This window comes from Melopsittacus undulatus, chromosome 13 (assembly GCF_012275295.1).
Source record: "Melopsittacus undulatus isolate bMelUnd1 chromosome 13, bMelUnd1.mat.Z, whole genome shotgun sequence".
Taxonomy (NCBI): Eukaryota; Metazoa; Chordata; class Aves; order Psittaciformes; family Psittaculidae; genus Melopsittacus; species Melopsittacus undulatus.
Genome location: NC_047539.1, coordinates 1,553,480 through 1,578,991, shown reverse-complemented (window position 1 = coordinate 1,578,991; position 25,512 = coordinate 1,553,480). Strand labels below are relative to the sequence as shown.

General features: G+C 42.5%; 1 pseudogene; it reads left to right on the top strand.

Moving 5' to 3' along the window:
• Window positions 1-577: 577 nt before the first annotated feature.
• On the top strand, window positions 578-24,160 carry LOC101869236 (merlin-like; annotated as a pseudogene).
• Window positions 24,161-25,512: the final 1,352 nt, after the last annotated feature.

Genomic DNA, 25,512 nt, shown 5'->3' with positions numbered 1-25,512 from the left:
CGGTTCCCAGCACAGTCCCTGTGTGGAGGTGCCCCACAGGTACTTCAGGAAGCAGGAGGTTGTTGTGTTCCTCCCCCTGCTGTTTGATGAGCCAAATGTTGAGGTTTTGCTATGTAAATACAGAATGATTGTAGCATCTATGAAGGGACAGCTGGCCTGTTGTTCATATGTACCCAGTTCAGTGTCTGTATCTAAAAATGGGGGGGGGGTACCTCACCAAAAAATCACTAAATAAGGAAACAATCTTTGAGGTAATGTGCCCTGGCAGCTCATGGAGCTGGTGGTTTCCCTTCCTGTGAATCCAGGCTATGACCGTCCCTTTGGGCAAGCACTTTGCTCCTTGCTTTTCAGGCTCCTTGGGTGTTATTGTCCCATAAGAGGGCAGGTAGGGAATCGGGTTCACTTAGGAGGACAACCCTGTGCGGGCTTCCCTTTTTAAGGTGGTTGGGTATGGTGCGGTCAGGCTGTGTTCTGTGTATGGCTGCAGACACTGTTGAAATCCTTCAATCAGATGCGCTCAAAGGAGTTCTTTGGAAGCTCATGATCAGTTGTTGTGGATCTCCGAGGCCAGGTTCATGGGTTTCTGTTGTTTTAGTGCCTTACTGGGTGAAGTGCAGTGGTGAGGAGCTGGGAGGAGTCTTACTGGCCCAGGCAGGAAATGGTTAAGAGCCTTTCATATCACCTGGGAAAGCAATGCTTTGATTTTTCAGAGGGCGGCTAACATGCTGCAGTTCCTAGGAAACAAAGGAAAGGGGATCAAGTGGAAAAGTTGTTCTTGGGCTTTATTTTCAGTGGCAGAACTTGGGAGGGCTGGATGCTGATGCCTGCGGGAAAAGATGGGCATTTGGATTCAAAAGAACTGATTTTTCCTTATCTTCTTTCTGCAGATGATCTGTGAGGTAAGTTTTGATTCCAGCTGGGGACTTTAGATAACTTCTTATGTAGATTGGGAACTAAGGAAAAACCTTTTATGTCGTTGACCCGTTTTAAAGCAGCAAATTCTTTGCTTAAATTGCTACTTGGGCAGGGCAGGGAGCGCAGGCAGAAGTGAGCCAACAATGGTAAAAAGCCCACAGAGCTTTCCTGTATTGTCTGCATTCAAATGGCTTGCATTAATTTCTGAGCTTAAGTATAAAAATACAGGAGCTGGGAGAATGAGTCAGGGGAATTTGTGATGAAGAGGAGCAGTAAATACCTCTGCGATGATAGGAGACATTCAGGTTGTAGTAGGAGCTGTGTTAATGCACTTTGGCAGTTGAGGCTTCAAGCATCTTCTCTTGGTGCCTCTTAAAACACTTCTCAAACCTTGTTTCTCCAAACCACGCTGCACTCCAAAGGGGTTTGTATTTCTGGCTTGTGTAAGGACTTTGCTAGCCGATGGTAGAGTTGCTGTCCCCTGTGCAGTACTGGTCTTTAAGGGCAGACTGTTTCTGGGGGGGGGGAAGAGAGGGGTTTCACAATTGCTGTTAATTCCTAACCTGCCTGCAGCTGAGTCTAAGGAGGGTCTGACCTTAAAAAGTGTGGTTGGCTTTTCTGTTTGTGTGGAAACAGAGTGGCTGACCCCAGTGTGATTGAGTGGTAATAGCTTGCTGTTGTCACTGACAGCAAGTGCCTGTGAAGGGAAAGGTTTATACCCTGTAGAGAGCCCTGCAAAGCATCCTTGGGAATGTTAAACTGAAAGTAAATGGTACTTACACTCTTGGGAAGGTTAACTGCAGCTTGTTCATTGGGGTGTTTGCCTGTCTCTAACGTACTGAATTCTGATGAATTCATTGAGCTTGGTGTGTGTGTGCATGTGCTGATTTCATTTTTTTCCTTCTTTGTCATTTGAAGTTAATACTGGAAGTGGCAGCTGATGTGTGGGTTATTCCCATATTGATAGAATGCTGCACAGTGGCGTAACACCACTGCCCATCTAATGCTGTGATAGATAAGCATCAGTCCTTGCAAGAGTTGCCTTGCCAGTTCTTCCAGCTATTGCCTGCTGTTCCCAGTTTCCCTTGCACCCCCATGTTTCACTCAGGCATTAGTTTGTCATCGTCAAGACTGAAGACTGTAACCGAGTCAGAGCTGATGGATGGCAGCTCTTTCATCTTGATATGAACACCCTAAAAGGCAGAGTCAGGACTGTTTAGTTCCTGCAAACTGTATTCCTCAACACTGCGCTTCTGTTCCCCTCATCAAGCAGAGGATTTATCATCTTTCTGCTGGTTCTCATAAGGTGCAGGAGAAGCTGTGGACGTTCACAGCTTCTGAACTCTCTGTTCCCAGATTCTGGCTGGACAGGAATCTTTTTATCATCCCGCCCTGTTTTGGATTAATGTGTTACTTGGTAAGGTTATGGCACACTCTGATCGATTGCATCGCACTGCTTCTGGGTGTTGAGTTTAGGTCCCTGTGGCAACCGCAGGAATAAATCACTTGGAGCTCACTGACAGAAACTCTATCTTGAAAACACGTTGCACATGATTCACCGTTAAGTGTTGTTATTAGCAGGGATCTAGAGGGCAGATTGCTTTTGCACTTTAACAAAAGATTGCAAACCCAGATGTCCTTATTCGGCAGGATTCCTCTTACTTGGAATCTGAGGAAATAACTTAGGAATAAGTTATTTTCCTAAGAAACTTGACTGTTAAGTGCTTCTGCTTCTGTTGTCAGTATCTGACATTCATTTAAGCTATTCAGTGTGAAAACATTTTCTATTTCCTTACCAGTGCTATTGATTAAAATGCAGTTTACGTTTCTTGGAAAAATTTGATATTCAAAAATGTCTTTTCACGGTGAGTCAGGATGTGCTTTTCCATGGAATAAAAATTCTGGAAAGGAAAAAAAATGCCACTGGAAATGTTGAACAAATTATATTGTCATTTCAACCAGGTTATAGAAGAAAAAGGAAGAACTTCAAAGTCAAAATGAAGGGCTCCAGTGTTTTTGTCATATTTTGAGAGAATGAGTACATTCTTCTGCAGTTCAATTTTATCGGTTCAGCATTTTCCATATGAAACTCTTTGAGAATGTTCTGTACTGGCCCTAAACCCAAGTTCCTGTTTAAATCCTGTTTCGAATTACATCTTAATGAATTGTGAAGCTGTTTTCTTTGTCTTCATCCATTAGTGTTTCTTCTAGATCTAACAGAAGGAGTTACTTCAAGCGTTGTAGTTTGTAGTTCTCATGCTTTAACTGCTGTATCCAATGGTACAATTATTTACAGTAAATCCCTGGCTTTGAGGAAAACTGGCCAGGAAAGACCTTTGGAATGCCACAGGTTAACATGGATTTTTCCTGGTAGCTGTGCTGCAGCTTGCAGATTAGAGATCAAACATTATTACTGGAATAATTACTGCTTTTTGGGTGCCTTCACATGATGCTCTCTTTGTTAATATTACTGTGGCCACATTACACCATTCTACTATGGTAATTTTCTGGGTTTTAAATATTCCTTTTCCCTTAATTGAAAACACTTGAGGCTGGGGAGAGTGCTTTAGGGGCATGTGGTTGCCTGCGTGTTGAGGTGGGGAGCAGATACTGTCACACTGTTTGGAGAGGAGTTCAGAAAGGTAGAAATTCCATCCTACGCTTTCCCAGCATCATCATATTGTTATTAGTGATTTTCTCTCAACCTGTCTGCAATTTCAGGCTATTGTTCCTTGTTCTAACCACTGTGGTCAGGAAGAGCAGATGTTACAATATTTTATCACGCTTGCTCCTTCTCTCTCCTAACCATGACTTTCATTTTACCACAGATTATTTTCTAGCCCTTGGACCTCTCCTTTGGATTTTCTCCAGTTTGCCCATTATCTTTCCCAAGTGTGTTGCCCCAGCCTGGACAAGACTTCAGCAGAAGCTTTACTGGAGCTGACTGGAGGGAGAGGACTCTTCAACTGGTCTCAGTGGTGTCAGAAAGATGAATTCCCTCCTGAGCCTTTCCTCCCTACTCTGAGTTGTCTCAAGTACTTGTTCTCAACTCTGCTGCTGATTGTCCATATGATTTGGTAACTGACTTATCTGTTCTCTGCTTTGGCTTCCCTACAATCTGAAAAGAAAAACTTCCATATATCTCTTACCTCCTGTTTAGCTACTTTAAATTCCTGGTTGAGGGGCACATACAGAGGAAGCTGAAAATAATCAGTACATTTGCAATCCAGTTTTGAGATCAGCAGAAGCAAAGAGGGGGACAAGATAATGTATAAAATCCTGGCAGGTTCAGACAAATGGAACCTTTCAGTTTAAGCTAGAACTTTATTTTGGAATTCCTTAAGGAGAGACTGGATGTCTGCCACAGTGTAATAGTCTTACATTGTAGGAAACCAAGAATGCCTCAGCCTCTTCTTGACCTATATAGTTCACAGATATTAACTGGGTTGTGCAAGTGTGAGCTGTTGTTTTTATAAAGTAAAAAGAAAACTTTACAGGCTGATTCTGTGTGCTCAGAAATACACCTGAAACCTTCATAGTGCAGATTCTCACTATCATTTAACCCCAGCTTTTAATATTTGGCTTGAATGGTATCCACAAAACCCTTGTGGCTGTGGAAATAGCACATGTCTCATCAATTTTCTTGATGGCATGCAGTCAGTTGCTCTTAGAATATTAGATTTGTGAAGGCATTTTCTGTAGGCTTCTGCAAAATTAAATTCATTTCACTTAGAACCCCACTGGGAAAAATTAACTTTTGTCATTAATGAGTTAGTATGCCCAAGAGAACATGGTAAATTCAGTTTAATTTCACTACAGTTATTCTTGGCATTTGTGTCATGTCGGGGAGTGAAGATCTCATGTTGTAAAGGAACTCAGTAGGTTAGTGGCTCAAGGTGCCATAACTAATGGAAAAGGACTGAGTTGGATTTGGCATCGTAAGGTTTTGCTGTGTGATGTAGCACTTTACTGTTTTACAAGTGGAGCTTCCACTGATGCGACAGACCTTTGAGAAAGGAAATTGTGATTGCGATACATAAAAGGGATGAGGAATGTCTTATTTCTGTTGGCATTATTCAAAAGCCAAGCATTGCATCCATTGCAGAGTCTTCTTGTAAGAGACTGCTGAATTGCATGGGTGTGGGTGCTTGTGTGGAGCATGAGGACTGGACTCGAAGTTCCCTAGATGTCCTCAGCCATAATGAGAGGCAGGCCCCTGGCTCTTGCAATATGAGGTCTGAATGATGTTCTTTCTAGTACTGTAGGAACCCAGTGTTTGCCAAGGTCTGAGGAAAGACTGGAATGACATTTTGGAGCAGTTTATTTTCAGGTGCAAACTAAAGTTAAAGATCAAACTGAATTTTAAATGCATATTTAGAGGTGACTTTATTCTGCAAGTTTGGATTTGTCCTGCTGTGGAATCTAGCCAAGAAAATGTTACTGGATTTCCAGCCCTAAAGGTAATGCATGTTTGATTTCAGGTGTGGCTGTCCTCATAAACTAAAAAATATGTCCATCCGAGGCCTGAAGAAGAAACAACCAAAGACTTTTAAAGTCAAAATTGTAACAGTGGATGCTGAAATGGAGTTCAGCTGTGAGGTAAGAGCCCTCAGCAGAATGCCAGAAAGATGGAAACTGACCTTTGTATGAGCAAGACATACATTTGAAACGTTCAGGTTATCAGTGCATGGATGGTCTTAAAACTGGTCTGTTATTTTTAGAAGCAATGGATTACTCAGGCTGAGATACATTCTTTTAAATGGCACTGGCCAGGATTTAAAGCTTTTCTATGGAATTCATTTGACTGTGACACTGCAAAGTTAGCAGTAAGCCTGCTTTCTTCATAAGCATTCCAGGACATGATGCAGGACTTATTTGTGTGTATACCTCCTATGAATCATAGAATCATAGAATGGTTTGGGTTGGAAAGGACCTTAAGATCACCCAGTTCCAACCCACCTGCCATGGACAGGGATACCTCTCACTAAACCATATCACCCAAGGTTCTGTCCAGCCTGGCTTTGGACACTGCCAGGGATGGAGCATTCACAGCATCCTTGAGCAGCTTTGACAGAGAACTCTGGTCAGAGCTGATCCTAAGATGTTCCTTATAAAGTAATGTATAAAATGGTACTTTTGTGCTCAGCTGATATGGGATGTTCTCTTCAAATATCCCATTTGTAAACTCCCGTTTATTTCTTTTAACTACTATGGCTGTTTTGTATCTCTGGGCAGAAGGCAAAAATGATCAAATAAAACTAGCTTTTCTTCTGGTAGTTATGGCACTCTAGTAAATTGGGTAGACAAATCATGACTGCAGGAAAATATGGAAGAAAATAAATGCAGCAAGTGATGAATTGCTAAATGAATTGAGCTGCACTATTGAGGAGACAGAACTGTGCCTGATTAATTCCTAATCATCCAGCAAAAGCAAGAAGACACAGTTACTGGGAGAAGAGGAGTTAGAAAACTGAGGTCCAATGGGACTGGCAATTCTAAGAAGACATTTGAGTGTCTTGTGGAGTATTTAGTATTTTCATTTACTATGTCCCTCAGAGACAGAATAGATTACTCACAAGCAGCTCACTGCTGTGACCTACAGCTCTGCCTGCAAGTATTCTAGATCAGTGAAAAGAAAGGACTTGGAAAATTTGAGTTAGAGATCAAAGTTCTTGTTAACAAATCCAGCTTAAAGTATTCCTTCCTTTGCTATATCTCCCTTCTCCCCAAGTATTGTTCTTCTGGGGTGATTTCCTGCTTTCCATACAGATATTACCTAAAAGTTCTCCCCCCCACCCCATTAAGTTTTTTGTGGTGGACCAAAGCAAATAGACAAAATCATCTTTTTAACATGTAGCCAAATAGAAGAAACAGATGTGCAACCTCCTCAGTGCAAAAATGAGGCCTCATATATGTGTGAATTCTGGGGCCTTTAAGCCAAGTTTGCTGTCAGTGGAGCCTGGCTACTAAATTACTCTAGAAGACAGGCTTCTGTTCATTTAAATCAGAGTAGCATAAAGGCTTGGCTTGGTGCCACAGAAATAACTAAGGTATGTGAAAGGTGGATTTGCTTTCACTGTTTGGCATTCCTGCCCTGTGCCCTGACACTCCTTTGATTTCCCCTGGCCCTCTCTGTCTCTCCAATTTGTATTGAGATTTTTACAAATACTAACAAAGCCTTGCCATGTCCTAGGACATCAGCAGTACAATTGTCGTTCTCCATGCTCAGAAAGTCCTGATGCTGTGCTTAAAGGACTATAGCTGCTCTGTGAATGTTTCTGTGGAGGAGAGGAAGAGGAGGTGGAGCGTGGTAGCTATTCACCTTTGTAGACAGCAACAGGCATATTTCATTGAAAAGCTAAAGGTGAAATAAGAGTTCATAGGAGAAAGGCAAGTGGTAGCCTCGTTGGCCTGACTAAAATGAAGCAAATTCATTCAAGACATTCCTGTTTTTCTGAATTTTCTTTTTCTCTTTTAGATGAAGTGGAAGGGAAAGGACTTGTTTGACCTGGTGTGCCGAGCCCTTGGTTTAAGGGAGACTTGGTTCTTTGGCTTGCAGTACACAATAAAAGGAATGTGCACCTGGTTAAAGATGGACAAAAAGGTATAGGAAACAAAATACCGAAGTGGCAGTTTTCTTCTTATAAAGAGATTTATTTATTTAAGCACAGGAGCTAAAGGGGAATGTGTTACATGAAAGCTCCATTTTAGAGGTATCGTATTTTAAGAGTGAAGTTTGTTCTGGTCTGATTGCTTCTGTCACATGTGACCTGAAGGATCACACAGCAATCACCATTAGATGTACTGATTGCTAGTAGATTAAAGCTCAGCATTGACCTCTCTTCTAAAATATGTAAAGGCTGCATTGAGTGGGTTGCTTTCTGGTTTTCCCGTGGAGTATTATTTTGAGACACTTCTGTGCTATTTTGGCTGCTGATTTTATTTTATCTGTAAACAGGTTTTAGATCAAGAAATCCCCAAGGAAGATCCCATTAGCTTTCATTTTTTGGCTAAATTCTACCCAGAGAAGGTAGAAGAGGAACTATTACAGGAAATTACCCAGCACTTGTTCTTCCTTCAGGTCAGAAACACTTTTTAACCATGAATTCCTTCTGTATTTACCCCAATGCTCTTGTACTGTTGTTGATCTTGTTGGCAGCTGTTAGTCTCAATGATTTTGCTGGCTTCAGCTGTACCAGTGTCTCTGTAAAGATCTTGTTTTTATGAATGCAAACATCTCTCCTCACTGCTGTGCTTTTGTGTCCTCCTAAAGCTGAATGTTGTTTGCCTTTTTCAGGTTTTTGTTCTCTTGATGGCTTTTCTTACTGTTTGTACTAGGAATGGGAGTCAAATTGCTGAGACCCGTAGTTTCATGTAAAATGACTTTTACACATCACTTTTTGGGTGATAATTCCCCATATGGACATTCCAGACTTGTTTTGCTCCTGTAGTGTGTATTTAAAAAGAAAATCCATGCAAGGTTGGCTCTGTTTGAAGAACTGTGTGGCTTCTGCACTAACTGGTCAGTGCTGGAAAAGAATGAAGCCATCATTTTTATCACCTCCAGAAGTTATCTTGAAGACTGTGTCATCTGGTCTGCTCTGGCTGCAGCTAAATTGGATGAAGAGAGTCTCAACAGCTCCCTGTCATTGTTGCCTTAGTCCTGCTGGTGTAACCATGAAACCATTCTCTAACCTAGTTCTTTCAAAATTAGCAGGATTAGAAGTGACCTGTTATTAGGTGTATGCAGTGTGAGGGAGTGACTACACAAGCAGTCATGGTGGCAGATGTGAAGGTGGAGAAGGGGGAAGGAATGGTGGTAAGCAGTTGGGAGGTGAGAAGAACTTTTTCCACCCATATCAGCTGCAGATAGAACAAGACCTGTGACTACAGGCCTATCCCTAAAATAAAACTTGCCAGTTCCTAAAAATAGCCCAGGGGATTACTGGGAGATCTTGTGTATGACTGTAGAAGGCACAATCACTAGAAAACAAGAGCTCCTCACCTGTCATCCAACTTTCATTTATGATTGTGGGGAAAACAGATCATAGAATTTGACAGCCATTCTGAAATGCAGGTTTGTTCATGTAGCAAGTTTCAAAAGGAGTGGAGCAGCACACAGAGCTAGGACTCAAACAGAGGACTGACCACAGTGTGTGATCCATTGAAAGACACAGTATGGAGGCCATCATCATATGGCCTGATGGCCCCTGGATGAGAAATGCTCTTCCCTTGGTGTAGGGTTGGTATTCTGAGCATCCAGACTTGCACACACTGAGTTGTGGCAGTGACATTAGCCAGTCTGAGTTGTCCTCCCTACCCCACTGAACTGGATGCATGCTATTCATGCTAGCAAGGTAAATCCCTAGCTCTGAGAAATCCTCATTACAGATAACAAAACCCATTTCAGCTCTGCCATAGGGTCATCTACTGAGGAGCTGCAGGACAACAGGGGTGCTTTCAAGAGCAGAGCTGTTGGTGTGTGAACACAGCTTGGTCTGTAAACTGTGGTGGCTCTTACAAATTCCCACAAAATGAAAGCCAGTAAAGCCAGTAATTAACTCCACACATGCATTGATGGTAGTAGCTTTGCAGAGGTAACTTTTTTATTTGCCACTTGTTTTCTTTTGTCCCAGAAATTGTTAGAAATCTCCATTTAAAAAGCAGATGAAGGAGCAAATTCTTGGTGTGTGGTGCTTTGTTATCAAAATTAAGATGCATCAATGAGGAAAAGCCATGCTGTGGCTTTACAGCTGCAGAAGGAGGCTGTATCTATAGCAATAATCAGGCATTGAGTTTTGGATGCTTAGCTGGTTGTTCTCATGTCTATGACATCCAGCTTCTCTCTTGAGTTGCTGTGGAGTCCCTCTGCCAGTTACAGCCTTATGGTGTGTTGCTTTATTCTGGCAGCTTTCAGCAGTATGTGCTTGTGCAAGTAGATTGGGTTTAAAGTCAGTCTGCATCTGTAAATAAACACAGTAAACACACTTCTTCCCTGAGGAGGATGTGTTAATGAAGTAATGGGAAAATGCTGTTGTTCTGAGGGTTAATATACTAACTAGAACTTCATCCAGAGCCCTGAACCACTTGGCAGTTTGCTTCTGAAGCTAAATTTGGAAAAGAATGAGGGGCAGAGCTTTGTTTCCTAGTCTTTTAATCCTGATTTTGTTCACTTTCTTCTCCTTGAACCTGCCTTGACTAGCAGATATACAATTAGCAAATTCCTCTCATTCCAAAGGAGAAAAACAAGATGGAAACAAATTTGAACTTGCAGAGTTTCCTGTAAGAACTTCAGATCACACCTGGATGCTAATAGGAAAAACATGTCCAGACATCTGGATGCCTCCACATTTCAGCTCTTCCTGACTATTCAGACCTTTACAAATTAATGTGGCATAACAGCTTTTTGCAAAAAGGTGTGAATAAATGTAAATGACTAAAGCTAAACGTTGTCTATCTCTAGATTGAGTAATTTGCTTCTTCATAAAGAAGGGTAACAAAATGCCCTTGTAAGAACTGATTTATCCGGAGTTGTTCTGAAGTCTCAAATGTATGATTTGCACCATGGAGTATGGAAGTTGGAGCTTTCCAATTTGGAAGAAAAGTCGTTTCAATCTTTTCATTCTTTCCATTATAACAGCTTACAAAGAATTTTGCCTGTGCTATTACTCAGGTTCATATATTGTGCTCACAAGAGACTACCTTTAAAAGAAAAGCTTTCTTGATGGTTCATTTCGGTTCACAATACCTACAGCGCCAAAGTGTATTTGTAAAGAGAGCTCTGTGCTATCTCAAGTGATTTTTCTTCTTGGAAATGTTTAAGACTGTGCATTATGCAGAATTTCCTTGTCTTGTGCTTGTTAGTAGGCTGGATACATCACACCTGAGAGGAGGATTTGTGAAGATTAATTTCCCCTTCCCTCTAGGTTTTCAGGTGAAAATTACACAGCTGATTTAAAATCAAGCAGGATCTTCCAAACTATTACACCTCTGATCTTGGTAGCACCATGGAGTATTAAAATGAAATGAATGCTAATAGACTCCACCATTTATACTGGGCTTTTGGTTTTAAGCCCTTATGTTTTTGTTGTGCTTAGGCCACTGTAACTGGAGAAATTAGGTGGTCTCCTGTGGGGTCTCCTTTTTTCTCTCATTCTGAAAAGCCTTGAGAACATAAAGCTGTATTGAAAACTGTAGGGATACAACAAGGGGGATTGGGTTTAAACTTAAACAGGGGAAGTTCAGGTTGGAGATACGGAAGAAGCTCTTTACTATGAGGATGCTGAGGCACTGCAACAGGCTGTGCAGAGAAGGGGTAAATGCTCCATCCCTGGCAGTGTTCAAGACCAGGCTGGACAGAGCTTTGGGTGCCATGGTCTAGGGTGAGGCATCCCTGCCCATGGCAGGTGGGTTGGAACTGATGATTTTAAAGGCCCTTTCCAATGCAAACCAATCTGTGATTATGGTTTTCAGTATGTCTCTGGCCCTGGCAGAATTAGTCAGGTGGACAGCCCTGGATAATCTGGTCTAGTTGGACCTGCTTTGACTAGACAGTCCCTTCCAATCTAAAAGTAGTTGTTTTATATGTTGTACAGGTAACTTTTTCAAAGCAGGAAGAGAAAGAATTGTTGAAAGGAATTAAATTAATGATAATTAACAATTTTATAATCCATTCTTTTTCAAAAGTTGGGATATTTTTTTTTCCTCTGTTAAACGCAATGCTAAGTAAAAGCTTCCTGTGTTTCTGAATGCCATTTTGTTACTGTTATTAATTCATAATGGTGATGTTTGCCAAGTTATAGTCTGGACATGTCTAGTTTCATTTCAAGCCTGACATTAAGTTCCAACTTTGAGCTTCTTTAACTTGCTCCCTTTTTCTCTTGATTTAGGTTAAGAAACAAATACTGGATGAGGAAATCTATTGTTCTCCAGAAGCAACAGTTTTACTGGCTTCTTATGCTGTTCAGGCCAAGGTTTGTGCATAAAAGTGCTCTTTTTAAAATAGATTTTTTTGTCCTTTTTTAATCAGCACATTTACATGGTGGTGTGTAAAACACAACAGTGCTAAAATTTGCTGTTAAAGAAGTTGGTTATCCTGGGAAGTACAGGCTCAGCTAGAAAGATAAGCATTAAATGTCACTACAAGGCTTTTGCTATTATATACTATGCTTTTGCAACTTAAGGGATTTCTTTGGACCTAATGATGTGACATAATCTTTCTCCCAGCTAGAATTATTCCCTGTTGGTTTTAAAACTGTCCATGGATACAGCAGGTGCTGACACCAGAGCTTGAAATAGAAGGATTTAGGATCTCTCAGTGCATAGTTCACTTTGTGCCACCAAGAGCCAAACTTGCACAGTGGCAGGAGGTGAACACAAGTTCTTAGCAGGGCTGTCTGTCTGCAGCAGCCCAGTACTATGTAGAGTAGCTATAAGAGTGAGTAGGGGAGCTTACACTCCTGAATGTAGCCTGTAGTTCAGAGGAGTGTATGAAGTCATGGAAGATTCCTTCATATCTGCAGTTACCAAGAGCAGCAGTCTAAGGGTGAAGTCTAAGGTGGCTCCATGCATAGGTGGTCTGTAACATACACAACACAAAGACTGGAAGGAACTTCTATGGACCTGTTTATTAGATGTTTCCCCTGTCTACCAAAGAACTAAATCAAAATTTGGTCTCAAGCAATTGCATTTAAACTGTGCAAGTGACAAGTTCTTCAGCATTCTTGAATGTCTTAACAGACTAAAGTTATCTTTTCTTTGTCTTGGGACCAGTATGGTGACTACGACCCAAATTTTTCATGAGCCATGGCTTTCTAGGCCCATGATGAGCTTGTTACCCAAAAGGGTAAGTCTTTATCTCTTTTATAAAGCCAAATCTTCCAGTTTACTCTTTGCAACACAGATATTACTGTGGACATTAACAACAGGAGCATTAGGATAACTGTTGCATCTGCCCGAGCTTGGCAGAATGACCAAGCTGTGAACTGCATTAGTGCATTCATGTTGCATGGGAGAGGCACCACATATATATGTATCTTCAAAGGAAACCAAACTCTTCCTTTTCTCTGTAGGTCCTCAGGCAGTATCAGCTGACAGCAGAGATGTGGGAAGAAAAGATTACTGCTTGGTATGCTGAGCACAGGGGTATCGCCAGGTACTGGAAACATTTCACTCTTTGTAAATCCCATGCATTTCAGTAACTGGTTACTTGCTGTCTTCATTGAAGTTTGGCTTTTGTAGAATGAGCTAAGGCATTTTGGTTTCAAAGCTGTGATGTTAATAGGTTAATTTATAGCTAAGGATGAAAACACATACCATTCTGGGGTAAAAGGCATCTTTACATCATCTGGTGTAAAAAGTGTCTTGTGTAGGGCTCCAGATGCTTGTAAACTGTGTTTGCTTTGAAGTGAACAGAGAAGCTGAGAGCTCTTGCAGAGCTTCATGGCCTAACCTACCTAAACCAGGAGTCCTGTCTCATCAGAGTCCATGTATGCCAGCAGAGGGAAGTTCCTGCAGAAGGTCTGAGTTGTGTTGAATTTGCAGTTAGCCCCAAGAGTTTCATTTAAGGCCATTAGTTGCCTGGAGCTGCTGGTGTGTCTGCTCTATGCAGCAGCTGCCTTTCTGGAGCCTTATCGCACCAGTCTTCCCCTAGAATAAAAAGAATGAATCTGATGTATTTTATACCTTGTGAAAATTGTGGCTCAAAGGTTGGAAGTGTACTTAGCAGGGAATCAAAACAGTAAAGACACAGCATCATAGTTCCAGGACTGAGTTTTAGTGCTAGTCCGTGTGGACATACAGCTGCTTGGAGACATTTAGCATGTCTGGAAATTCAATTAAACAAGAAGTAGGAGCTGCTGGCTCCCAGAGGCAGCCTTTCCTAGTATTTCAATTCTATTTCTCTTTGGCTGTTCTAGATACTTCTTAGCACTGTTTTATTGAATATTTTCCTCAAGACTTATTGATGCTTCACCTCAAAGGGAGAAGAAGGGTGGGTGGAGAGATTCTCACCCTTCTTTGGCCTCTACCCAAAGCTCTGTTTAGAGTTTGTTCAAGACTCATTTCTCAATGAACTCTATTTCCTGAAAGAAATACCCTCACATCATGGAAAACAATGGTAGGGTAGGTTTCCAAGATATAATAATGATGGAGAGTGGCAACATCAACATGAGGATAAGACTGGACTTGCATTTTAATAAAGATTACACACTATATATATATTCAAAATAGGTACAGCTTGACTGTATTCCTTAGCAATGCAGGTTTTATTATCCTTTTTCTATTATTGAAAGTAAAATGGGAAAACTAAAGAAAGTACAAAGGAGCAGATTGCCTCTTCTTTTCTAAATGGGAAATGTAGAGTCAGCCAGGAGAGGAAGGTTGGAAAGGAATCTCCAAAGTATAACCATGACCTTATTCGCTAGGGATGAAGCTGAGATGAACTACCTGAAAATTGCCCAAGACTTGGAAATGTATGGGGTCAATTATTTCCCAATTGCTGTAAGTGCTTTATTTTAGCAGTTTTCAATTGCTGTAGATGATGGTACTGTCCTGGGAAAACCCTCCAGTGAGTCTGGATCTGGGGTTCTGACTTCTGGTTTTCTGTGATGATAGTGGGTTGTCTACTGATGGTCCTGACTTGGTTTACTTGCCTGCCAAGTGAGGAGATGAATAAACCAGTTAATGTTTTACAATCTGATAAAGCTCTTGAGTAGCTCTGGGTATGTAAAGGGGAAGAAGGAGAAGCAGACTGAAAGCTTGAGCTGCTTTAGGCAACCCAGAAGACTGGGTTTATTCGCTAGCAGTGCCATTATTCACAATATTCTGTGGAAACATTGATTTCCTAAAAATCCAGATAAATATCAGTGTATTAGAGTGCGGTTCTTGCCTGTGGTTGTTTTAATGTCACTGTAAATGGCATTTACTGGTATCTGTTGCTTTTTTTAGCAAAATAAAAACCACACAGATCTCCTACTTGGAGTCGATGCCAAAGGTATTCATATCTACAGCATTAATAACAGGTTCTCTCCAAATAAGTCGTTTGAGTGGAGTGCTATCAGAAACATTTCCTATAGTGAGAAAGAGGTATGATGACTTTGATATATTATTCTTTTTATATGGGCATGGGTGTGGACTGGGATTCTTGGAACAAGCTGAAAGCTGTCGCTGTTTAAAGAAACTAGGAGCAAAGGGGGGAAATCCTGGGGAGCTTTGTTATAACACTGGAAATAACAGACCTGCCTTTCAGCTGTGCTGTGTATCCTCTGTTCCCCCAGGACACAGAGGCTGCTCTGAGCTCTCCAGACTTGCAGAGCCCTCTGTTCTGGTTCCCTCCCTGCTGCTTGTCCTTTGAAAACAAGTGTGTTGCTGTCTAAAAAGATGTTATGAATGCCACCTTCCTCAGTTATCTCAGCAGGAATGAGATGATCTGTTAAAACTTAATGCTATTTTCACATGCAGAAGCTGTCCTTGTAGATGGGTTTTTGAAGCACAGTGGCAAGAGGAGACATGCATTGAGATCCACATGTTTTCCTGCCTGAATTCTGTCAGATTGTCAGTGAATGATTTGGTTGTCAAGCACTAACCCTGCCATTGCAATTCCACTGTAATTTCAGAGCCTATCTTTACTTGTAGAAGTCCTGTGGGGAGCGGGTGAAATTTAGGCCCATTACAAATCATGTGGCTACATGGAAGGATAAATCAGAAAGACAAAGCCAGGGAAAACTATACTGGTACTGGAATTCATCAGCCAAGGGACAGAAACAGCCTGTTCCATTCTGCAAGCCTTTTGAAAAAACAGTGAGGATGAGGTTTGCTGTCTGGAGTTAGCTGTGCACACATTAAATCAGGCCAGAGTTCTGCCTCCAAAAGGTTTGGACCATGCATGATATTAAAACCCCTCTGGTCTTTAAATGAACTGCTTTAGCTCCTATTGCTGGGAAGTTGGGGCAGCCCTATATTCAAAGCTCCACTATATTCAGTGACACATTCATAGCTTGTTCCTCACCAGGCAGCATACTCAACCTGCTGTACCTACGAGTGAAACAAGCTGTAGGACATTATGGTCTTGGTGACTCAGTGGTCTGAAATTATACACTGCCATTGTAAATGAATTGTAGGAATCGAGTGCTAGCAAACCCATGAGTCACAGCAAACAGGATCTTAAAGTATGGAGCTGTATTTGTGAGCAGCCAAACTGTGCACATCTATGAGAAGTGAAACAGTGGGTGCTGACCTGGCAGCATGAAAGCTCTTCGTGTCCTCTGGAAACAGCTTGGGAGATAGGACTGAAATGGGAGGAAGCAGGAACTCCAGGACTGTTATGGTCAGAAGTCATCCTTCAGGCCTTGATAAATTTGTTTACACTGCAGTGAATGCTATTCAGAGATGTTTGGTTTCTCCCGACTTTCAAGTATATGACTGCTTCTGGGTTTAATTTATTCTGTTCTGCTGTAACCTGTGCTTGTTCCAATGTTCTCAGTATAGTGTGCAAGTGCGCAGGTGGGTTTATTATAAAAACCACCATCCAAACTGGCACCAGGGTGGGTCTGTGGGAGGCTTTATCTTCTAACATAGCCACCTGTGTGAGCAGATAAGGAACCTGAGTAACAGCCAGCCCAGGTTCTGATTCTTTTGAGCAAAACATTCTGCATCACTCTCTCCACACTTGTGCCATAAATCACGCTTCCCGGGAGAGAAGTGGGAGGTGGGCTGAAGTTTGCTTAGTATTAATAGTTTCAGCTTTGTTTTTTCCTCCTTCTCACTGTGTTTTCCTTTTCTCTTTTGCCTGTATCAGTTAACTATTAAACCTCTTGATAAAAAAGCAGAAGTCTTCAAGTTCTTTTCCTCTCAACTCAAAGTAAACAAATTGGTAAGTGTCCTGCTATCCTTCTTTAAAACTGAGTCTGGTAATACTGACTGTTATCTGAGTAAGAAATAGTGTTTGTAAAATCTGTTGAGCTTCAGCATGTTTTCCTGAGGATTGTTTTGTCCAGGGAGTCAGGGTGCATACATTTGCCTTCTCTGGGAAGGGGAGATGATGGGTGGAAAGCAAGATGTGGAAGAAGGCCTAAATCACAAAAGGAAATCCAGATACTGAAAGCAGAGGGTGTAGCATATGGAAAGGTGCAAAGCCACTGCAGCATCTGCCTATCTATTATGTTTGTAGGTTCTTAATCAGCTACTGCTTCTCCTTTGCTGCAACAAGGAAGGCACTTAATGAGCTGGCTAATTGTATCAGCACTGACTGTTCCTAGCACAGCCCCACGGAGCTGGGGGCACTTCTCAGTGAGCTTGTGGAGGGGCCATTGCAGGTGACTGTTCCCACAGCTACATCTGTTGTACTTATGGCCTAGATCTATTGCCTGTTCTTATTCAGGAAATGGAAGAAGGACAAAAGGAACCCCTCCTCCTGTTATGAACTTTTCTGAGCTGTTACATACCTGGGTACGCTTGCCCTGGGTGCTGATTTGCTTGGAAGGGAAGCAACTGCCAGTACTACGCAGAAGCAGAATAGTGAGCTTCTGCCCTGTGAGCGCCAGTGGGGGCTCTTCATATCTCTGACTGGGCACAAGTACATCAAAATCACATTTGCTTTGCTTTTCCTACTCAGATTTACAATGTGCATTGGAAACCATGACATGTTTATGAGGAGAAGAAAAAGTGGACTCAATAGAGATCCAGCAAATAAAGCCAAAGCCAGGAAGAAAAAGCTAGGAAAAAGGTAGGTTCTTTCTCCTCCTATTGTTGAAAATACTGATTATTATTCCAAGGCTGGTGCCCTTGCTATCCATGCACTGCATCCAGTATGTGTGGGAGGTTAGAAGTGCAGTGGCAGTGGGATTGGATGTGGGAACAGCTCTGGTGTGTAACAGCATCTGAGGATGTAAGTGGTGTTTGTGAAAACCGAACTGGTGATCGCAGAGATTTGGGGTATGTAACAGATTGATCCAAGTGCTCTTCCAGAGGTCTGAAATAACCAGTATTACCTGTTAGAGGAGTTCTGTGCTGCAAAGTGCAAGCAGCTTCAGCACTGCATCTCGGGTGAGTATCAGTCCACCAGCTAGAGAGCAGCCCGTTCTTCATCAGATTCATTTGCTGTGCTGCCTCAGGCCAAGATGGATTCTGCTGCGAACCACAAAAAGTGGTATCCCTCCTTCTATTTCCAGATGGAGAATCAAAGCTTTGCCAGGGAGAGAAGCAGCTCCGAGAAGAAGCTGAGCGAGCCAAAGAAGAGCTGGAAAGGCGTCCTTCAGCTGGAAGATGAAGCCAGCAGGCCAATGAGGCCCTGGTGCAGTAGCACATTAGTCTGAATATTCTCATGCTTGACAGCCTTCCTTGTTTAGGAGCTTTTTTTTTCTATAGGTTCGTGTGAGACACCAGAATTAGGCTCAGACCAAAGGCTGGAGAGTTTCTGACTGCTGCTGGAGAAGCATGCTGGAATTCCTGGGAAATCTTGATCTGCCATCATCTCCGTTTGCTGGGAGCCATTTGCTCTGTGTTGGTTCAGAGTGCTTTCTTCATGCAACGAAGGAAGAAAGGAAGAACCTTGGAGATGAAATTGGGAGAAAGGGCATGATCACTGGCATCACTTGGTCTTTGGGAAAAGATGTCCTCTTCCGACTGTTTGCAGGGGTGGTTTTATAGATGCTAGCACAGGGCGACTAGAAAAATGGTTTCTTCTTAGCTCCGATCCAGGAAGCAGCAGAGTTGCTGGCTGAGAAAGCTCAGATTGCAGAAGAAGAGGCAAAATTGCTGGCCCAGAACGCTGCAGAAGCTGAGGGCAAGAGCGACAGAGGGCTGGAGATTCCACGCTCTGAAAACCAAGGAGGAGAAACGCTGATGGAGCAAAAGATGCGGGAGGCAGAGCTGATACGCAGTGAAGCTGGTGAAGGAATCTGACCGAAGGTTAGGTTTGCTTGAGTTGAGGTTGTGGGGCTCTACAGGGATGCCTGTGGGAGAATGTGCTGCTTTTCTCAGCTAAGCCTGAAGGAAGAGTGAAGAGTGACTAAACTTCCTGCATCTTATTTGTTTCACCTGCTACAGGGTGGTTTTGATGCAGGTCAAGAAGTTTCCAGAGGATCAGATACAAAGCTTTCGAGATGTTTAATATTACAGATCCAGAAGCAGAAGTGTCTGCTATGGAGCGTTATCAAAGAGCACTGGCCATCTAGCTATCTTCCTTACCAGTTTGTATACTCTGTGAGTTAGAACAGCCTCCTAGTTCTCATTTATTAGTACAAGGGTGGTCTCTTATATCCCTTTAAGATCTCTGAGAACTGTAAATCAGGCAAACTCCTGTGGAACGTAAACCACTTGGAAGTTTGCATGTCCATATAATGCCTAACAGATGCAGAGCAGACTACTGTTGACAGAAGATGTTTAACTTGCTGTTAAGGGCCTTCTGCCTTGTTCTTAGGATACTGCCAAAAAGCTTGCCAAAATAAAGAGCAGATTTTGTTGCACCTCTCTCCACCTTGGGGAGGATCTCTGACAGCCTGGAGCATCTGTATCAGCAGGTCTTAACTGAGCCCATGGAACTAGGAGTAAGAAAAACATGTTCATTCAACGCCAGTTTGAGCAGGATTGTCTTTGAAAGCAATCCTGCTGTGTCACTTTAGCTCTCATCTGAGCAACCACTGCAAGTATCTTAGGGAAAGGAATAAAGCACGTACTGGATCTTGTTCTCTGGAAGTAGTAAGGTGCATAGCCCTGAAATCCATGTCTTGCTTATACTGGAAATCGTCAACCATTCATGACAGGATATTTGTCTTACAGAGCCAAGGAAGCAGAGCATCTGACACAAAGATCTGCATGAAGCCAGAGAAGCTGAACGGAAGCAAAGCAGAAACTCTAGACATAAACCAGGCTTAATTATCCTGTAAGTTCCGTCTCTTGGTCCCCACTCCATTCTTCAGAGATAGTCAGTAGTTGATTGCATTTTTATAGCCCACATCAAGCTGAGTAGCGGCATGTCTACATCCCGATGGGGGACAAAAGACCTAAGGACCAAGTGGTGCTTAAAACACAGTGTATCTAGGATGGAAATTGTATTTGTTGAGGGCAGTGAGTCAGGATGATAAGAAAGGCAAGACAAAAGTTAAACCCAGGACCTGCTGTTGCGGATCAGAGAGAGCAGAGATTTGTCTTGCCTTCATTCATACCTAGTATGACGTTGTGCAGTCTCAGTTGGGGAAACACCTTGTGGAGGTGTTGTTCTGAGACAAGCTGTGTTGTCCTGAATGTGTGTGGCCCATGAGTATCTTTAGGCAAAGCAGATGAAGCTGTCACATGCAAGAAAGCAGCTGTGTGCCCCCAACTCCCTCCTCTGCTCCGTGTTGCTGAAAATGGGTTTCCATTGTCTGCTGAATACATAAGACCATTGCAGCCAGGATACTTCTCAGCCCTTGTATCTGTGTGTTATGGACTTCGGAGTTCATCTAGGGTTATTCAGAGGGGAAGGGCTGCAGGAGCATCCAGTGTCACAGAATCATAGGTAGCTTACAAGAATGGCTCAGCATAGCATTCTTGCAGAAGACTGGGGAGATAAACCCCAAATTGAACAATCAGATTTCATGACAGTGCTTGTTGTCACCTCTTTCAGCACATGGTCAAGTACCCACAATACTCACCAGCTGACACCAGAGGATGCCCAACTTTGACAAAGGATCCATAAAGCTGGATTGGAAGGACATTGACCTCAAGAGACTATCCTTTGAGATAGAGAGAGAGAGGTATCATTATACTTATGGCGGAATAAAGAAAGTATGTCATCATGGAAAGTACCAGAAAGGAAACAAAAGTAGTATCTGGGAAATCACAGTTCATCCTTTGACTTTTCAGGATGGCCTCTACTTGCAAATACGTCTGGAGCCTTTTACTGGGCTGATGTGGATTATGTCTGTGTAAGACTAGCTATTTACACAGGCAAAGAGTTGTTCTGGTGGCATCAAGCCCTAACCAGAACCCCTTTCCATTTCGGAGAGCTTTATGTCAGGGGCAAACTTTGCTCGTTTAAAAAGCGCGTTAGAGGGACAGAGTTTCCTCTAGTGTTAAAATATGGTATTGCTTTGATCTAGTACATGGAGAGGTTTTCCTTCTGGTCTGGAAGGACATGCTTGATCAAAAGTTGGTAAGTGTGTGAATGCTGAAGGGTGGGAAGTGAACCCCCCCTTCTTACTGGTTCAGGGCTGCAATATCACAGCACCCAAAATGTAACTAAGACCTTCCTCTGTCCTTCCACACACACCAGTTCTTGAGCTGTGTCATGCCCATAAGCTTTTTGTCTCTAACATGTGGACTGCAGGCTGGACTACTTAGAAAGAGGCAGAAAGTTTGAAGAATCGACTGAAAGAACTGAAATCTGAAATTCATGCTTTGAAACTCGAAGAAAAACAGTCTGGGTTTACTCTCACTGGAAGAAGTCTTGGGATCCTTGGATCGCTCCTTAGAACGGTATGTATACCCCAAATACCTGCCACCTTTTTTTTCAGCCACGAGCCAGTTAAAGAGAATAGTATGTGTGTGCCAACTATAGTTGCTGTGTTTCAGTTCAAGGCCATGCTGTAGTACCTTGATAGTTAAAATACTAAAAAGTGTTAAGACAGACAAGGAAAATTTCATGTCAAAAGCATCCAAAAAGCTTTTCCTGGGCAGCGATAACTGTACCATAAGCACAAAAAATACGCTTATTTACAGATTAGCAATCACAGTAAGGGCTTAAGGAGCAGCCTAAATTGTTGTAACTCAATAAAACATTTAGACGTGGTTCTCATCGTTTGCATCACATTCTCATTCCCGTGCTTTGTGGTTGGCTGACAGTCATGGGTCTTGGTGTGGGGTTTTTCTCAGGCAGTGAGGAACTAAACCCAGATTTCTCTTGAAGGGAAAGTTTGTTATTATATAAACCATCCAGCATCTTCCTGAACCAGTGCAAGAATAGGGCTGGATTTGTCCTTCCAGGTTGTTCCACATGTAGCAAAAATGGCTCCAAATCAGTGGTTTTAGAGAGAGAAGAGGCTTGGAAAAAATGATGAGGAAGACAGCTTTAGTTTCTGTCTCTGTATCTGATGTTCTTTTGGGCTTAATAAGAGTTGAGATAGAGGGTATTACATTTCCATGTGCTCTTTTAAGACCCCATCGTGGATGAAAACCTTTGAAACTGGAGATTCATTGGATATAAATCTTTCGAAGACCTTTCCCTGCCTTACTTGTTAAATGCTACAAGCAGCTGGCCTTGTACCAACAAAATTCAACACACCGTGCCAGTGGAAAAGTCTTCTTTTCAAGCCAATTCCTTGGTTGCCAGCAATGTGGGCACAGGAACTAGAAAACAGATTATAAAGGTAATCAGATTTGTAAGTAAACTCCCAAATGCACTGAAAGTGTGTTCAGAGAGGTCATAATGCCTGGCTTTAGGACCTGTTTATCACAGCCTCTGAAAGATGAGTCAAGGCATGACTGTTGAGATGCACTGGTGTGCATCATTTGGGACTGTTCATAACTTAAGGCATCAGTTTTTTTTGCATGATCTAAGCTGGAATGCAAAGCTGTAAGTGGTGGAAATGAACCAGAAATGCACTATCATAGTAGGAAGATCTGTGTTAAAATTTTTTGTATCATCCAGGCTTGAAATGAGAATGTACTCCCACAGGTACAGAGAACTTAAAACATATTGTGCCGTATCTCAGTTTAAGGTATCTTAAACCAGGTAAATCCTTCTTTTTAAACGCAGGGATAAGATACCAGTAAGTGCCTAGACTTTCCAAAAGTTCAGTTCTCTTCCAATTGTTTTCCCTGTCAAAAGAGTCCTGAAGCACTGAGTTAAAGAAAGAACTGTAAGAACATGCAGTCTTGAAACAGTGGGAAGGAAAGGCAATGCTAATTGTGCAAGGTGTGGCAATAAAAGAAAGCTGATGTATCTTGTTGCTGTTCTCATTAACAAAACTGAAGGGTTTTAGGATTATTTAGAGGCTGTAGTGTATAACATTCAAGACCTGCATCTTTCAGGAGGTTGTGTGCTTAGAAATGGAAGGAAACAGCTGAGTGTAGCAACAGATGAGGGAAGCAGCTCTTTCTAATGCAAGTAACAAGGAACTTTTTAAGACTAACCTATCCAAATAGCAGGGGTGCTTCTTTTAAGAAAGAAGAAAAAGGTATGCAGGCATCTTGCAAAAGGCTTAGAGTTGGAGGTAGAGGAAGTACAGGACCAAAGGAATGACTTTGTTTTAAGCATTAGTTCAAGATGAACTAATTCTTCCTATTTGATTTGTTGTAGGTTCAGCAGCACGACTCAGATGTGACTACATTTGAAGCCCCTCATTTCCTTACCAGACTGGTAGGACGTTGTGGCCGTCTTTTTTGGCTGCTGCAAATTGCACTGTATGAGGACACTTGCACAGCTCTGTCTGTGACAGGCAGCAGCTTACAGACACGGTACTATAGCTAGAGATGGTGCCATTCAGCTTCCAAGCAGCTAATGGAGGCTGGGAGCACTGAAACTGCCAGTGTAAACATGGGTCTTTGGGTACAATGGTAAACATACCCACCCAGAGGAGTGTTGTTTACTACTTATGCACTTTGAAGAAACACTTTATACTTCACTACCTTCCTCCCCAGGGTTTTTACACCCTGACTGAACAGTATGGTACTGTACTTACGTAGAAAGGGATGCTAGGCAGCAAGTGGCCAGGAGATGTTGGGATGAGAAGGGAAATAGTCCATGAGCTTGGTGTTTACCTACACAATAGACTCATTATGTTTTCAGTCAGGTCCATGGGACAGGAGTCCCACAGAGCTGTCAGCATGTTAGTGTCTGCCTGCCAAATCCTTTCTTTTCCTCCCAAACACTTCTTGGTTCGCTTAATTGATTTGCATTTCTCTGTGAGAAATCTCAGCTTTCAGTCCAGTTGGAGAGGTGGACATCTCCAAATACCTCTCATTCCTGGGGGAATCTTTGTTTTGAAATGCAAAGCTTCTCCTCTCTCTACGGTTTCTGACTCCATCAAGCACTTGCTGTTGCTTTTTGCCGCTCCAGCAAACTTGCATACATTAACTTGTTTCCCCAGTTCTGTGTAATGCAGCTTGCAAATTAGACCAAAGACAGAAGATGCTCGATGTCTGCTAAAGTTGGGACTCGTCCTGATGGAGAGGTTGCATGCAGCAAAAATGTCTGCCTCATTAGTAAAACCTACTTGCAATTTCTGGTTTTGTGTGTGTTTAAGTGTCTGTCACCATAAATCTTCAGCCTGGGGAAGGGGAAGCAGACAGTAAGCAGCTGTAGTGAACTAGTAGCACTGTTGGAGCATGTGTGTTGTAAAAATGAATGGTATGTTGTTAAATATCTGTTCTAAAAGCTGAGATTAAAAAAACACATTCAATAAAAAGCTCCCATTTCCACTGCTAGTAAGAGCTTTGAGCTGAATGTTGTGTCCCTGTTGCAAAAGCATTAGCAAGGCAAGTTCAAGAACAAACACACAAATCTCCATGTACACATCTGAAACAGACTGAGAGCACAGCAGGGGATGGTATCTGTAGCCTGCTCTGTTCTCAGAACTCTCCCAGTTTGACAGTTACATAGCAGGATGCACAAACAGCCAACTGCAGTGCTGTCCTGTTGTCAATTGTCTCAGCCCTGAGATTAGTTGCTGCTCTCGGTTGGTGGGGTGTGTGGAGTGTGGTTAATTCTCTTTGCAGCTCTGTCTGATGCAACACATTTGCAGACTGTTGGCTATTACATGTACACCTTCAGATCCATCTGGGAAAAGCCTTGTGTATGAGATGGAGCAGCTGTCAGAGGTGTCAGGCTGAAGAGGCAGATTGGTCAAGGTCCCAGGTGGGTAGTGGCATTAGCCAGGATCTGGAAAGTGATGAGATAGGAAATGGTCCTAGAGAAAACCAGTACAAACCAACTCTGAACATGCATTCTTAGGTTTGGGGTTTGGTGAGGAGAGCTGGAATTTTCTCTGGTTCTTATTTTTCCTGTTTCCTTTTTGTGTGTGTGTCTTGCCACAGGTAACTAAACTTGTACCTTCGTTCTGCCATATGTACTGGGGCTTTCTTTTGCTTTTGTATCTGAGCTGCATCATGGTATCAGGCACAGAGAAAGAGAGCTGCTCCATAAGCAGGATGATTATTTCTTTGGACTTGGTCCAGTATAATCACAATGGAAGAAAGGACAAGGTCACGCTGTAAGCTTAAAAATTAAGTCTGTGTGCACAAGCTGTTCTCAGCCTGCTGGCTCCCAGCTCTTCTTGCTGTGCATTGCTCATGTGCAGCACAGGTTCCTGCATACTGTATGCGTGTTTGAAAGAGGAGCCCGTATCTACTGGAAGGATGCTTGTTACAGCCACAGGTGAAGTCGGATGTACTGGGTGTTGCTGGGAGGCAAAGAGAAGTGCCACCTGGTATTAGTTTGCTTAAAACCTAAAGAAATGTTTGCCACAATTAGACTTTATAGGTTAGTGCTTCTGATGCCTGTACTCAGTTGCAGAATGGAACCACTTAGTCAGCTAATGTGCTGAGGAGGATGTGAGATTGTCTTTCAGTTGAGCCAAGTATGAGAAAGCATTGAACCCTGGTTACCCCCGGAGCAGGGAA